A 13,284-nucleotide genomic window follows, 5' to 3' on the forward strand; every position below is an offset into this window, starting at 1 on the left:
GCCACGGTAGCGTAGTGGTTAGCACAATGCTCTAACAGCTCATAGGGAGGGCGGTAGTTCTGGAGTTAAGAGTTCAATTCTGGCGCCACTCTGTACGTCTCTGTTCCACCCCCCCGTGAATGCATGGGTTTTCAGCTTTCCCCGGGTGCTCCAGTTTCCTCCCAGAGTCCAAAGACGTACCGGTTATTAGGTTAATAGGACATTATAAACTGTCCTGTGATTAGGTTAGTGTTAAATCGTTGGGTTGCCATGACGATGTGGCTCATTGGGCCGGAAGGGCCTGTTCGTTGCTGTATCACTAAATAAATAATTAAATGATGGCTGCTTTCCTGTGATGCTGATTTGTTTGTGAGATCTCCCCACGCACACTCTTCGGATGCAGTGAAGCGTCTGAGGAAAGCTGGAGTGAGCTAGGGCTTTTCTCTTCGGACTGAAGGAGGGTAAATGGTGTCTTAAAACCATAGAACATTACAGCACAGAAACAGGCCTTTTGGCCCTTCTTGGCTGTGCCGAACCATTTTTCTGCCTAGTCCCACTGACCTGCACCTGGGCCATATCCCTCCATACCCCTCTCATCCAGGTACCTGTCCAAGTTTTTCTTAAATGTTAAAAGTGAGCCCGCATTTACCACTTCATCTGGCAGCTCATTCCTGGTCGAGGTGTTCTAGATGATAAGAGTGAACAGCCAGAGACCTTTACCAGGGCAGAGGAATTGTCAGAGGTAGGTTTCTTTACACAGAGAGTGGTGGGTGTGTGGAACGCCCTGCTGGGGGTGGTGGTGCAGACAGGTATATTAGGGACATTCAGGAGACTGCACCGAGGATAGAAAAATGGGGGCTATGTAGGGTGGAAGGGTCAGAATTATCTTAGAGATTAAAAAGTCAGGATAACGTTATGGGACTGTATTGTGTTGTGATGTTCTATGAATGCTTCAGGGCTGAGGGTGAGGAAATTGACTCAAAAGGCGATGATTTAATGGGGGGAAATGACTTCGGCCGGTCGCAGCTGCCATCTGGAGCCTTCATGAATCGCTGCCTTTGCTGGAGTGGGGTGGGGTGGGGGGGGAGAGACAGGAAAAGTTTTTCAATCTGAGAGCTTGTGTTTACACAGTTTTTTCCTGTCAGTGAGCGAGCACCGTGTCACAGAGGCAATCTCCCCGGCTCCTCTGCAGGTTTCCCCGCACTGACGTAGTGGATGGGAAAACATCTGCAAAGGTCCGGTCTCGCAATATCCACCCCTCAGATGACATCACCGCGTGAGGACGGCTGGGGAAATGGGAATTCACTGTGGAATGTCGAACTTGAAGGTGGAAGACAGGGTTAATGGCAGAATACTACAGATAGTCAAAACTGCCTGACATATTCATCAGCAGCCTACCCACCATCGAGGACATGGATACAGAAAGGGCCAGAAACATCATGAGGTATCCCACCCACCCTGCTCACGGACTGTTTGCCCCACTCCCATCAGGGAGGAGGCTACGTAGCATCCACACCAGGACCACCAGACTCAAAAACAGTTACTTTCCCCAAGCAGTAAGGCTGATCAACACCCCCACCGACTAACCCACCCATCCACTACTTTATCATTTCATGTCAGTCACCTTATGTACAGACTCTCCTGTGCCTAGAGTCACTTTATGGACATACAATCAGTCTGTGTATATAAGCTATCTTATGTCATCATATTTATTGTGGTTTTTATTATTATTGCTTTTTTAAAATGCAGCATCAAATCCAGAGTAACAATTATTTTGTTCTCCTTTACACTTGTGTACTGGAAATTACATTAACCAATGTTGAATCATTAATCTTGAATCCTTAGCAATGTGGAGGAACAGAGGGTTGCACATCGAGATATTACTCAAAGTTGCCGCACAAGTTGTTAAGGCGTACAGTGTGTTGGTCCGGGTGGGAGATGTTGAGTTCAAGAACCATGAGTAATGTTTATCTAGGAGGCTCTTTATCAGACTCCTGAATCATCCTGGCAGCGTGTTCCACACACTCACCACTCTCTGTTAAAAGAACCCTGCCTCTGACATCCCCTTTATGGTTTCCTCCAATCACTTTCATATGAAACACTGGGGCTTCCTCAGCTGCGTGAGTCTAGCAAAGACACTCCCCAGCCCTGGCAAACGTGTGAGATTGAGGCCCCGGTCTGTGTGGATGCTGGGCCATTTGTTACAAATTAATGCCATGAAATAACACACAGCACACTGCATGCGATTAAAGGAATTATATTTATGAATCTTAACTGAAGGATTTAGTAAAGAATCACAAAAAGAAAAGGCCCCATTCTAATTAAACAGTCAAATGTGCACACGTTGGAGCTCATCTTGAGCTTCCCTGTCGCTCACGCGCTGGGCCCTTGGTCAATGTGAAAGCTCACACCACCTTCCGAACGTTGCCCGCAATCCATCTCGAACAAACGGGTCTCCCACCAGATTGTACGCTACGACCGGTTCTCCCCAGCATCTTCTCTCTTCATCTCCTCTCAAACAAAAACCCAAAACCAACCTTACCATCCTTCACCAAGAAACACCTCCCACTAACTGGATGGCGCACATTCCACACCATCCCTTATCTTCAACGATAACCCAAACAGGCTGAAAGCTGAACAAACAGCTCTAACAGTAAAGATGTGAACCAGGGCACCACTCTTACATTAGCCAGTTCCACCCTGGAAAGGCTCTGGCTTTTTCAATTCATCATTGTCTTATTCTGTACATCTCTATCAAGTCAACTCTCATCCTCTTTCGCTCCAAAACTGAAAAGCCCTCACTCGCTCAATTTAAGACATGCTCCCTACTCTAGACAGCATCCTGGTAAATCTCCCTCTCATATAACCATATAACAATCACAGCATGGAAACAGGCCATCTCGGCCCTCCTAGTCCGTGCCGAACTCTTAATCTCACCTAGTCCCACCTACCCGCACTCAGCCCATAGCCCTCCACTCCTTTCCTGTCCATATACCTATCCAATTTTACCTTAAATGACACAACTGAACTGGCCTCTACTACTTCTACAGGAAGCTCATTCCACACAGCTATCACTCTCTGAGTAAAGAAATACCCCCTCGTGTTTCCCTTAAACTTTTGCCCCCTAACTCTCAAATCATGTCCTCTCGTTTGAATCTCCCCTATTCTCAATGGAAACAGCCGATTCACGTCAACTCTATCTATCCCTCTCAAAATTTTAAATACCTCGATCAAATCCCCCCTCAACCTTCTACGCTCCATTGAATAGAGACCTAACTTGTTCAACCTTTCTCTGTAACTTAAGTGCTGAAACCCAGGTAACATCCTAGTAAATCGTCTCTGCACTCTCTCTAATTTATTGATATCTTTCCTATAATTCGGTGACCAGAACTGTACACAATATTCCAAATTTGGCCTTACCAATGCCTTGTACAATTTTAACATTACATCCCAACTTCTGTACTCAATGCTCTGATTTATAAAGGCCAGCGTTCCAAAAGCCTTCTTCACCACCCTATCTACATGAGACTCCACCTTCAGGGAACTATGCACTGTTATTCCTAGATCTCTCTGTTCCACTGCATTCCTCAATGCCCTACCATTTACCCTGTATGTTCTATTTGGATTATTCCTGCCAAAATGTAGAACCTCACACTTCTCAGCATTAAACTCCATCTGCCAACATTCAGCCCATTCTTCTAACCGGCATAAATCTCCCTGCAAGCTTTGAAAACCCACCTCATTATCCACAACACCTCCTACCTTAGTATCATCGGCATACTTACTAATACAATTTACCACCCCATCATCCAGATCATTTATGTATATTACAAACAACATTGGGCCCAAAACAGATCCCTGAGGCACCCCGCTAGTCACCGGCCTCCATCCCGATAAACAATTATCCACCACTACTCTCTGGCATCTCCCATTTAGCCACTGTTGAATCCATTTTATTACTCCAGCATTAATACCTAACGACTGAACCTTCTTAACTAACCTTCCATGTGGAACTTTGTCTTTCCTATAGTGAGGCAACCAGGACTGAACACTATTTCCCAAGTGTGGTCTAAACAGAGCTTTATGGAGCTTCAACATTACCTTGAGGTTCTTGAAAGCAATCCCTTGACTAACGAAGACAATACACCGTACACCTTATAGAGTCATAGAATACTACAGCACAGAAACAGACCCTTTAATCCATGCTGAACTATTAACCTGTCTAGCCCCATCAATCTGCACCCGGGCCATAGCCATCCACAGCCCTCTCATCCATGTATCTGTCCAAATTTCTCTTAAATGTTGAAATCAAACCTGCATCCATTCCTTCCATTGGCAGCTCATTCCACACTCTCACCACCCTCTGAGTGAAGAAGCTACCCCTTCTGTTCTCTTAAACATTTCACCTTTCCCTGTTAACCCATGACATCTAGTTCTAGTCTCACCCAACTTCAATGGAAAAAGCCTGCTTGCATTTACCCTATCTATACTCCTCATAATTTTGTATACCTCTATCAAATCTACCCTCATTCACCCATGCTCCGGGAATAAAGTTCTAACCTATTCCACCTTGCCCTATAACTCAGGTCCTCAAGTCCCGGCAACCTCCGTGTAAATTTTCTCCACGTGCCAATTGCAGACAAACCTGAGGAGTTGCAATTCAGTAAGACCAACCAGAGTAGGACTTACATAGTGAACTGTCGGGCATTGAGGAGTGTGGTAGAACAGAGGGATCTGGGAATACAGGTCCATAATTCATTGAAAGTGGTGTCACAGGTAAATGGGGTCATAAAGAAAGACTTTGGCACATTGGCCTTCATAAATCAATGTATTGAGTACAGAAGATGGGATGTTGGAGTTGCATAAGAAGTTGGTGAGGCCTAATTTAGAGTATTGTGTGCAGTTTTGGTCACCTACCTACAGAAAAGATGTCAATAATATTGAAAGAGTACAGAGAAAACTTACAAGGATGTTGCTGGGTCTGGAGGACCCGAGTTATAAGGAAAGATTGAATAGCTTAAGAATGAGTTCCTTAGAACGTAGGAGAATGAGGGGAAATTTGATACAGGTATACAAAATTATGAGGGGTATAGATAGGGTAAATGTAAGCAGGCTTTTTCCACTGAGGTTGGGTGGGACTACAACTAGAGATCATGGGTTAAGTATAACAGGTGAGAGGTTTAAGCAGAACATGAGGGGAACTTCTTCACTCATAGGGCTGTAGTGTGGAATGAGTTGCCAGCACAAGTGGTCTATGCGAGCTCAATTTCAACATTTAAGAGAAGTTTGGATAGGTATATGGATGGTAGGGATATGGTCCCTGTGCAGGTCGACGGGAGTAGGCAGTTTAAATGGTTTGGCATGGACTAGATGGGCTGAACAGCCTGTTCCTGTGCTGTACTTCTCCACGACTCTAAACTTTCTCAGTGAACCTGCCTACCCAAGTCACCACTTTCAAGGAATTGTATTCCCAGATCACTCTGTCCTACTGCACCCCTCAGTGCCCTAATGCTCACTGCCTTCTTAACCATCCTATCGACTCCGGCAGCTACTTTGTGGGAACTATGGACATGGACCCCCAGATCCCTCTGCTCCTCCACACTGCTAAGATTCCTGCCCTTAACCCTGTATTCTGCCTTCAAGTTCAGCTGAATAGGGAGTACGATAGGATCTAGCTCATTCAGAGTCCATGGGATTGGAGTTCCCTGTCACACGGGTCAGACAGTAGCTTGCTTACCCAGCACAGTGAGGAGGAAAGCACCCAGCAGGGATCGCTTGTGCTCAGAACGGTTTTCATCTCCAAGACGCATGCACAGTAACACCATGAGCACCAGAACGGCAGGCAGTCCCAGGATGGAGGCAGTGATCATCAGGGCTGATTTATTATCCCTCTCAACCCCATTCCCCTGCCTTCTCCCTTACTGATCAAGAACCTATCAACTGCTGCTTTAAATATAATAACTTGGCCTCCACAGCCATCTGTGGCAATAAATTCCCCAGATTTACCACCCTCCGGCTAAAGAAATTCCTCCTCATCTCTATTCTCAATGGATGTCACTCTATTCTGAGGCTGTGCCCTCTTGTTCTAGCCTCCCCCACTATAGGAAATATTCTCTCCACATAAATTCTATCTAGGCTGTTCAATATTCAAGTTTCAATGAGCTGCCCCCTCGTTCTTCTAAACTCCAGTCTACTTGGCGTTCTCGTAGTTTGTAACACTCCCCTGACTTTTGGATCCACTATTCTGCGAATCCAGTATAGAGTTGTTTACACTTACGAGGTCTCCTACGCTGACTGATTGATGTGTCAGAGTTCAGAAGGGGCTGTTTCTGCAGCTGTGACCTTGCAGGAAGATGTATAATTGTGCCAGCCTTGAATCCGACTGTAAACAGATCTGGACTATTTTTATATTTCAAATCAGAATATCAGAATCAGGGTTAATATCACTAGTGTATGTTATGAAATCTGTGGTTTTGCAGCAGCAGTACAATGCAATACATAATAAAAACTGTAAATTACAATAATAAATAGAGAATATATTTAAAAATTAAATTAAATAAGTAGTGCAAAAAAAAAGAAAAAAGAGTGAGGATGCATTCACAGGTTTGCTGTCCATTCAGAAATTCGATGGCAGATGGGAAGAATCATTGAGAGTGTGGCTTCAAGCTCCTGTACCTCCTTCCTGTGGGTAGCAGTTCAATGAGAAGAGGGCATGTCCTGGTCCTTTATGACTGATGCTGCCTTTTTGAGGCCTCGATGCTGGGGAGGTGGGTGCCTATGATGGAGCTGACTGACTTTACAGCTTTCTGTAGCTTTTCCCCGTCCTGTGCAATGGCCTCTCCATAGCAGATGGTGATGAAATCAGTTAGAATGCTCTCCACGGTACATCTGTAGAAATTTCTCAAGTCTCCTCAAACACCAAGTTTTTACTGAGTGACGTTCTGGTGTTTGTTTTTGTTCCAGTAATTTGAATAGTCGCAGACCTCAGACACAGCCTGTTGGCTCATCTTCTAAACTTACAATGCAGGGTGCAGCAGAGAGAGGAGTGTTTCTGCAGTAAGGCATACCTCCCACCCTCTGTACCGAGCTCCATGTCTCTGGCAAACTCGCAGTGTCCCCAAGGCCAGTGAAAAGAGGATGCAGGTCAGATCTCTATCCACGGTAAGTGACCAGGATCTGGAGCTGCTCACGATGGGGGACTTGTGATAGTGCTTGAGGGGATCGGGGAGGGGATAGGGCTCCCCACCACTGGGAATGTTTACCTTACGATGGGGTCCTGAGGTGGTGCTTGAGGGGATCGGAGAGGGGAGAGGGCTCCCCACCACTGGGAATGTTTACCTTACGATGGGGTCCTGAGGTGGTGCTTGAGGAAATCGGAGAGGGGAGAGGGCTCCCCACCATTGGGAATGTTTACCTTACGATGGGGTCCTGAGGTGGTGCTTGAGGGGATCGGGGAGGGGATAGGGCTCCCCACCACTGGGAATGTTTACCTTACGATGGGGTCCTGAGGTGGTGCTTGAGGGGATCGGAGAGGGGAGAGGGCTCCCCACCACTGGGAATGTTTACCTTACGATGGGGTCCTGAGGTGGTGCTTGAGGGGATCGGAGAGGGGAGAGGGCTCCCCACCACTGGGAATGTTTACCTTACGATGGGGTCCTGAGGTGGTGCTTGAGGAAATCGGAGAGGGGAGAGGGCTCCCCACCACTGGGAATGTTTACCTTACGATGGGGTCCTGAGGTGGTGCTTGAGGGGATCGGAGAGGGGAGAGGGCTCCCCACCACTGGGAATGTTTACCTTACGATGGGGTCCTGAGGTGGTGCTTGAGGAAATCGGAGAGGGGAGAGGGCTCCCCACCATTGGGAATGTTTACCTTACGATGGGGGATCTGAGGTGGTGCTTGAGGAAATCGGAGAGGGGAGAGGGCTCCCCACCACCGGGAATGTTTACCTTACGATGGGGGAGCTGTGGTAGTGCTTGAGAGGATCGGGGAGGGGATAGGGCTCCCCACCACTGGGAATGTTTACATGGGGCTCTGCCATAAGAAAGCAACATCTATCATCCAGCACCCCCAACATCCAGGCAATGCTCTCTTTTCGCTGCTGCCATCAGGCCAGAGGTACAGGAGCCTCAGGTACCACGCTACCAGGTTCAGGAACAGTCAACCACCCAGCTCCTGAACCAGTGTGGATAACTTCACTCACCTCAACACTGATGTGACTCCACAACCTGTTGACACTTTCAAGGACTGTACAACTCATAGGACAGAGGAGCTGAATTAGCCATTCAGCCCATTGAGTCTGCTTCACCATTTGACCATGGCTGATTTATTATCCCTCTCAACCCCATTCTCCTGCCTTCTCCCCGTAACCTTTCACACCCTGACTGATCATGAACCCATCAGCCTCCGCTTTAAAATACTTGGCCTCCAAAGCCATCTGTGGCAATAAACTCCAATGCAAACATTTCACTGTACATTTTGATGAACATGTGACAAATAAAACTAATCTAATGAAAATTTTGTAGGCACACAGATTGATTGTATGTCCATAAAGTGATCCTAGGCACAGGAGTGTCTGTACATAGGGTGACTGACAGGAAATGATGAAGCAGTGGAGGTTGGGGGTGTGGAGGGGTGGGTTAGTGGGTGGAGGTGTTGATCATCTTTACTGACTCTCTCTCTGCTGGACTCTTTCATTCCAGATGAATGTCGACTGTTCATTCTCTATGGATGCTGCCTGACCTGCTTTGGGTTTCTCACTCCCAATGCGTTGGACAATGACTGCCCTCTGGTGGCAGTCACACTAACAGCAGATGGAGAGAAATAAAGATGAAAGATTATTATTTATTTTTATTTAGAGATGCATTCCACCCCAGGCTAATCATGGGACAATTTACAATGACCAATTTACCAACTAACAGGTATATCTTTGGACAGGAACTGGAACCCCCAGAGACAACCCACGTATTCCACAGAGACTCCTTTCAGAGGGTGCTGGGATCAAAATCCGAACTCTGGCGCCCTGAGCTTCCACTACCCGCGACGGTACTGTGCTACCCATTTGTCACATGTGCATCAGAACATCGAAGCATACAGGGAAATGTGCCATTTGTGTCAACAACCAACACAGTCCGAAGACAGGCTGGGGCAGCCCGCAAGCTTCCAGCGGCAACACAGCATGCCCACAACTTACTAACGCTAACCTGTACGTCTGTGAACCACTTGCACCACTCTTCCCTCTAAGCAACAGAAGTGTTTCCACACACATAGCCTTTGTTGCCACGCAGATGCAATTGGAGAAAGCTAAAAATAGTTTACAAAACAGACTGAGAGAACTGCCTTTGAACAGAACAACATACACAAAGTGCCGGAGCAGTGGGCTAAACACTCATCCTTGAGGTATGCTAGTACTGGTTGTCAGCAAGGAGGAGATGTTATTTCTAATCTTCACTGACCGTAGTCTCCCGATGAGGTTTGGGGGCTTGTTGATTATTGATTACAGCACCATGGTGTTGATCAGAGTTCTGACAGCAGGCTGAGAAAGGTACCTGTACTGCTGTTGTCCAGGTGACCCAAGGCCAAGTGGAGAGGCAACGAGATGGCATCTGCTGTCGACCTATATAACCTAGGCAAAATGCAGTGGGTCCTGGTCCTTGCTTAGGCAGGAGTTGGTTTTGGATTTAGGAGTTGAGTTAGGGTGAGAGGAATGATAGTGGATGTTTGGGTGGAAACCCTTCAGAACTGGAAAGGAGGACTACAGAGGACAATTAAAGTGTGAGGGTAGAGGGAGGCACATAAGCTGGAAGGTGAAGGTAGATGGGTGAGGGAGGGGTATGATAAGCAAAGATGTAAGAAGCTGGGAGGTGATAGGTGGGAGCAGTAAAGGGTTAAAGAAGAAGAAATTTTATATGACAGGATAGTGAACCATGGAACACAGAGAAAGAGCAGGGGAACCAGAGGGAGGAGATAGGCAAGTGAGGAGAAGAGAAGAGTTAAGAGAGGAACCAAGATGGGGATTTGGAAAAAGGGAGAAGGGAGGAGAGGGGGTAAATTACCGGAAGTTGGAGAAATTGGTATTCATGCCATCAGGCTCAAGCCTGCCCAGACGTGGGGTGTTGATCTTCCATCAGGAAATCCACTCTGTCACGGTGGAAAGAACAAAGGTTATTTTATTTACTTATCGGAGATACAGCATGGAACAGGCCCTCCAGCTCAGAGCTGCACCGCCTAGCAGCCCACCCACAAAGCCTAATCACAGTGACCAATTGACCTACTAACCGGTACGACTGTGGACTGTGGGAGGAAACCAGATCACCCAGAGGAAACCCACACAGTCACAGGGGTAAACACAAACTTCTTATAGAGTGTGCTGGAACTGAATTCCAAACTCTGACGCCACTATACACGACTGTCCCCCAATCTTCGTCACACCAATGTAGAAGGGGCCACACCGTGAGCACCAGACAACCCCAGAAGATTCACAGATGGTGTCGGCTCATCTGGGAGGACCGTTTGGGACCCTGTTTGGAGGTGAGGGAGGAGATGTAGCACTTGTCTTGTTGCAGGGATAAATACCAGGAGATAGATTAATGAGGAGGGACGAATAGACAAGGTAATAGTGGAGGAAGTGATCCCTGCTGAATGCAGAAAGGGAGAGAAGGGGAAGATATGTGTAGCAAGGCGTCTGAACTCAGAGTCTCGACATGGGCACCTCCTGTCAGAACCATATTTGAGTGGAGCTCGGCTGTGTGATATCAGATTCACAGCTTCAGTGAGTTGGACCGAAGACACACACTACCGGTAAGTAAATTACCATAAGACCATATTCCCCTCAACCCTATTCTCCTGCCTTCCCTGACAGGCAAAATCAGGGTCACATATCATTGGTTAAAAAAACCATGGAGGAGTGGAATTAATCCATTCAGCCCTTTGAATCACCAAATACTCCACCATTTAACCATGGCTGATTTATTATCCCTCTCAACCCCATTCTCCTGCCTTCTCCCCATAACCTTTGACACCCTGACTGATCATGAACCCATCAGCCTCTGCTTTAAATATACCAATGACTTGTCCTCCACAGCCATCTGTGGCAGTGAATTCCAGATTCACCATGAACTGACATGTCGAATGGGAAAAGAAATTCCTCCTCTTCTCTATTCCAAACGGACATCCCTCAATCCTGAGGGTGTACCCTCTGGTACTAAACTCCCAAATCCACTCTACCTAGACCTTTTAATATTCGATGGGTTTCCCTCATTTTGCTCAGCTCCAGCGAGTACAGGCCCAGAGCCATCAAACGCTCCTCATGCAGTGACCCTTTCATTCCTGAGGTCACTTTTGTGAACTTCCTTTGGACCCTCACTAATGCCAGCACATCTTTTGTTAGATAAGAGGCCCAAAACTACTGATAATACTCCAAGTGCAGTCTGACCAATGCCCATGTATTCAGACAAGGCAGACACTAAACATTCAGTAAACCCTTCCAGTTACAAATACTTGTCTAACGGGATGCTCGAGCCCTGCCTCACTGCGGCACATTTCCACTGATCCCACGGCACCGGTTAACCTACAGAACAAGGTGACCCAGTCAACGTGCTCGCTTTATTGTCGGCCGGCGCCATGAAGTCACCAGCCAGCACCGTGGCCCCAAACAGTATCCAGCGGAAAGGTGATAATGTTCCTAACGGGCCAATTCCTGGCGAACATGGAGGAGTGGTTTTTGCTGAGCACGTAAGATTGATACTTACGGCAGCATAAAGGTGCCAAGAGACTCCAGAGTACGTGGTGATCCCAATCAGGCTGACCCCTGGAACTGGCTGAAATCACCCATCCAACCCTGGCCACAGAACAACCTTTGGAAGTCAGTCCAACATAAAAAAGAGGTCGCCTCTGGAAAATGCATGTGTGTTGATGAGTCATGGGGCTGGATGTCTCTGGAAGATGTTATATCTCAATGCACGGAATATATGAAATAAGGTGGATGATCTTGTTGTGCTATTACAGACCGTCAAGTATGATGTTGTGGCCATCAGTGATTCATGTCTGAAGGATGGTTGTAGCTGGGAGCTGAATGTGCAAGGTTATGCGTTATATTGGAGGGATAGGAAGGTAGGCAGAGGAGGTGGCATGGCTCTGCTGGTAAAGAATGGCATCAAATCAGAAAGATGTTATATAAGGCTGGAAGATGTTGAATCCTTGTGGGTTTAGTTAAGAAACTGCAAGGGTAGAAGGACCCTGATGCCAGTTATATACAGGTCCCCCAACAGTAGCTGGGATGTGGACCACAGATTACAACAGGAAGTATAAAATGGGCATCAAAAGGGCAATGTTATGATAGTCATGGGAGATTTCAACATACAGATCCAACTGGCAAAATAAAATTGGTAAAGGATCTCAAGGGAGTGAGTTTGTTTTATGCCTAGGAGATGGCTTTTTAGAGCAATTTGTCAATGAGCAACTAGGGGATCAGCTATACTGGATTGGTTGTAACGTAATGAACCAGAGGTGAATAGGGAGCTTAAGGTAAAGGAACCCAGAGGAAGCAGTGATCACAATAGGATTGAAACTTGATACGGAGAAAGTAAAGTCTGATATAACAGTATTTCAGTGGAGTAAGGGAAATCAGTGGTACGAGAGTGGAGGTGGCCAAAGTAAATTGGAAGGAGCTACTGGCAGGGATGTCAGCAGAGCTGCAATGGTGCAACTTTCTGAGAAAAATGTATTCCAAAAATGAAGAAATACTCAAATGGCAAAATAATACAACTTGGCTGACAAGGGAAATCAAAGCTAATGTAAAAGCAAAACAGAGGGCATACAACAAAGCAAAAGTTAGTGAGAAGAGGATTGGGAAGCTTTTAAAAACCTACAGAGATCAACTAAAAGAATCATTAGGAGGGAAGAGATGAAATGTTAAAACAAGCTAGCAAACAATATCAAAGTAGATAGTAAAAGCTTTTTCAAATATGAGATGAGAGTGGATATAGGACAGCTAGAAATGAGGCCGGAGAAATAGCAACAGGGGCCAAGGAGATGGCAGACGAATTAAATAAGTATTTTTCATTACTAGAAAGACACTAGTGGCATGCCAGATGTTGAAAGGTGTGAGGGAAGAGAAGTGGGCGCAGTTACTGTTACAAGGGAGAAGGTGCTCAAAAAGCTGGAAGACTTAAAGGTACATAAATCACCTGGGGCCAGATGAACTGCACCCTCGTGTTCTGAAAGAGGTAACGGCAGAGATTGTGGAGGCATTAGAAATGATCTTTCAAAAATCATTGAACTGTGGCATGGTGCCAGAAGACTGGAAA

Source organism: Hemitrygon akajei, chromosome 3 (assembly GCF_048418815.1).
Source record: "Hemitrygon akajei chromosome 3, sHemAka1.3, whole genome shotgun sequence".
NCBI classification, from domain to species: domain Eukaryota; kingdom Metazoa; phylum Chordata; class Chondrichthyes; order Myliobatiformes; family Dasyatidae; genus Hemitrygon; species Hemitrygon akajei.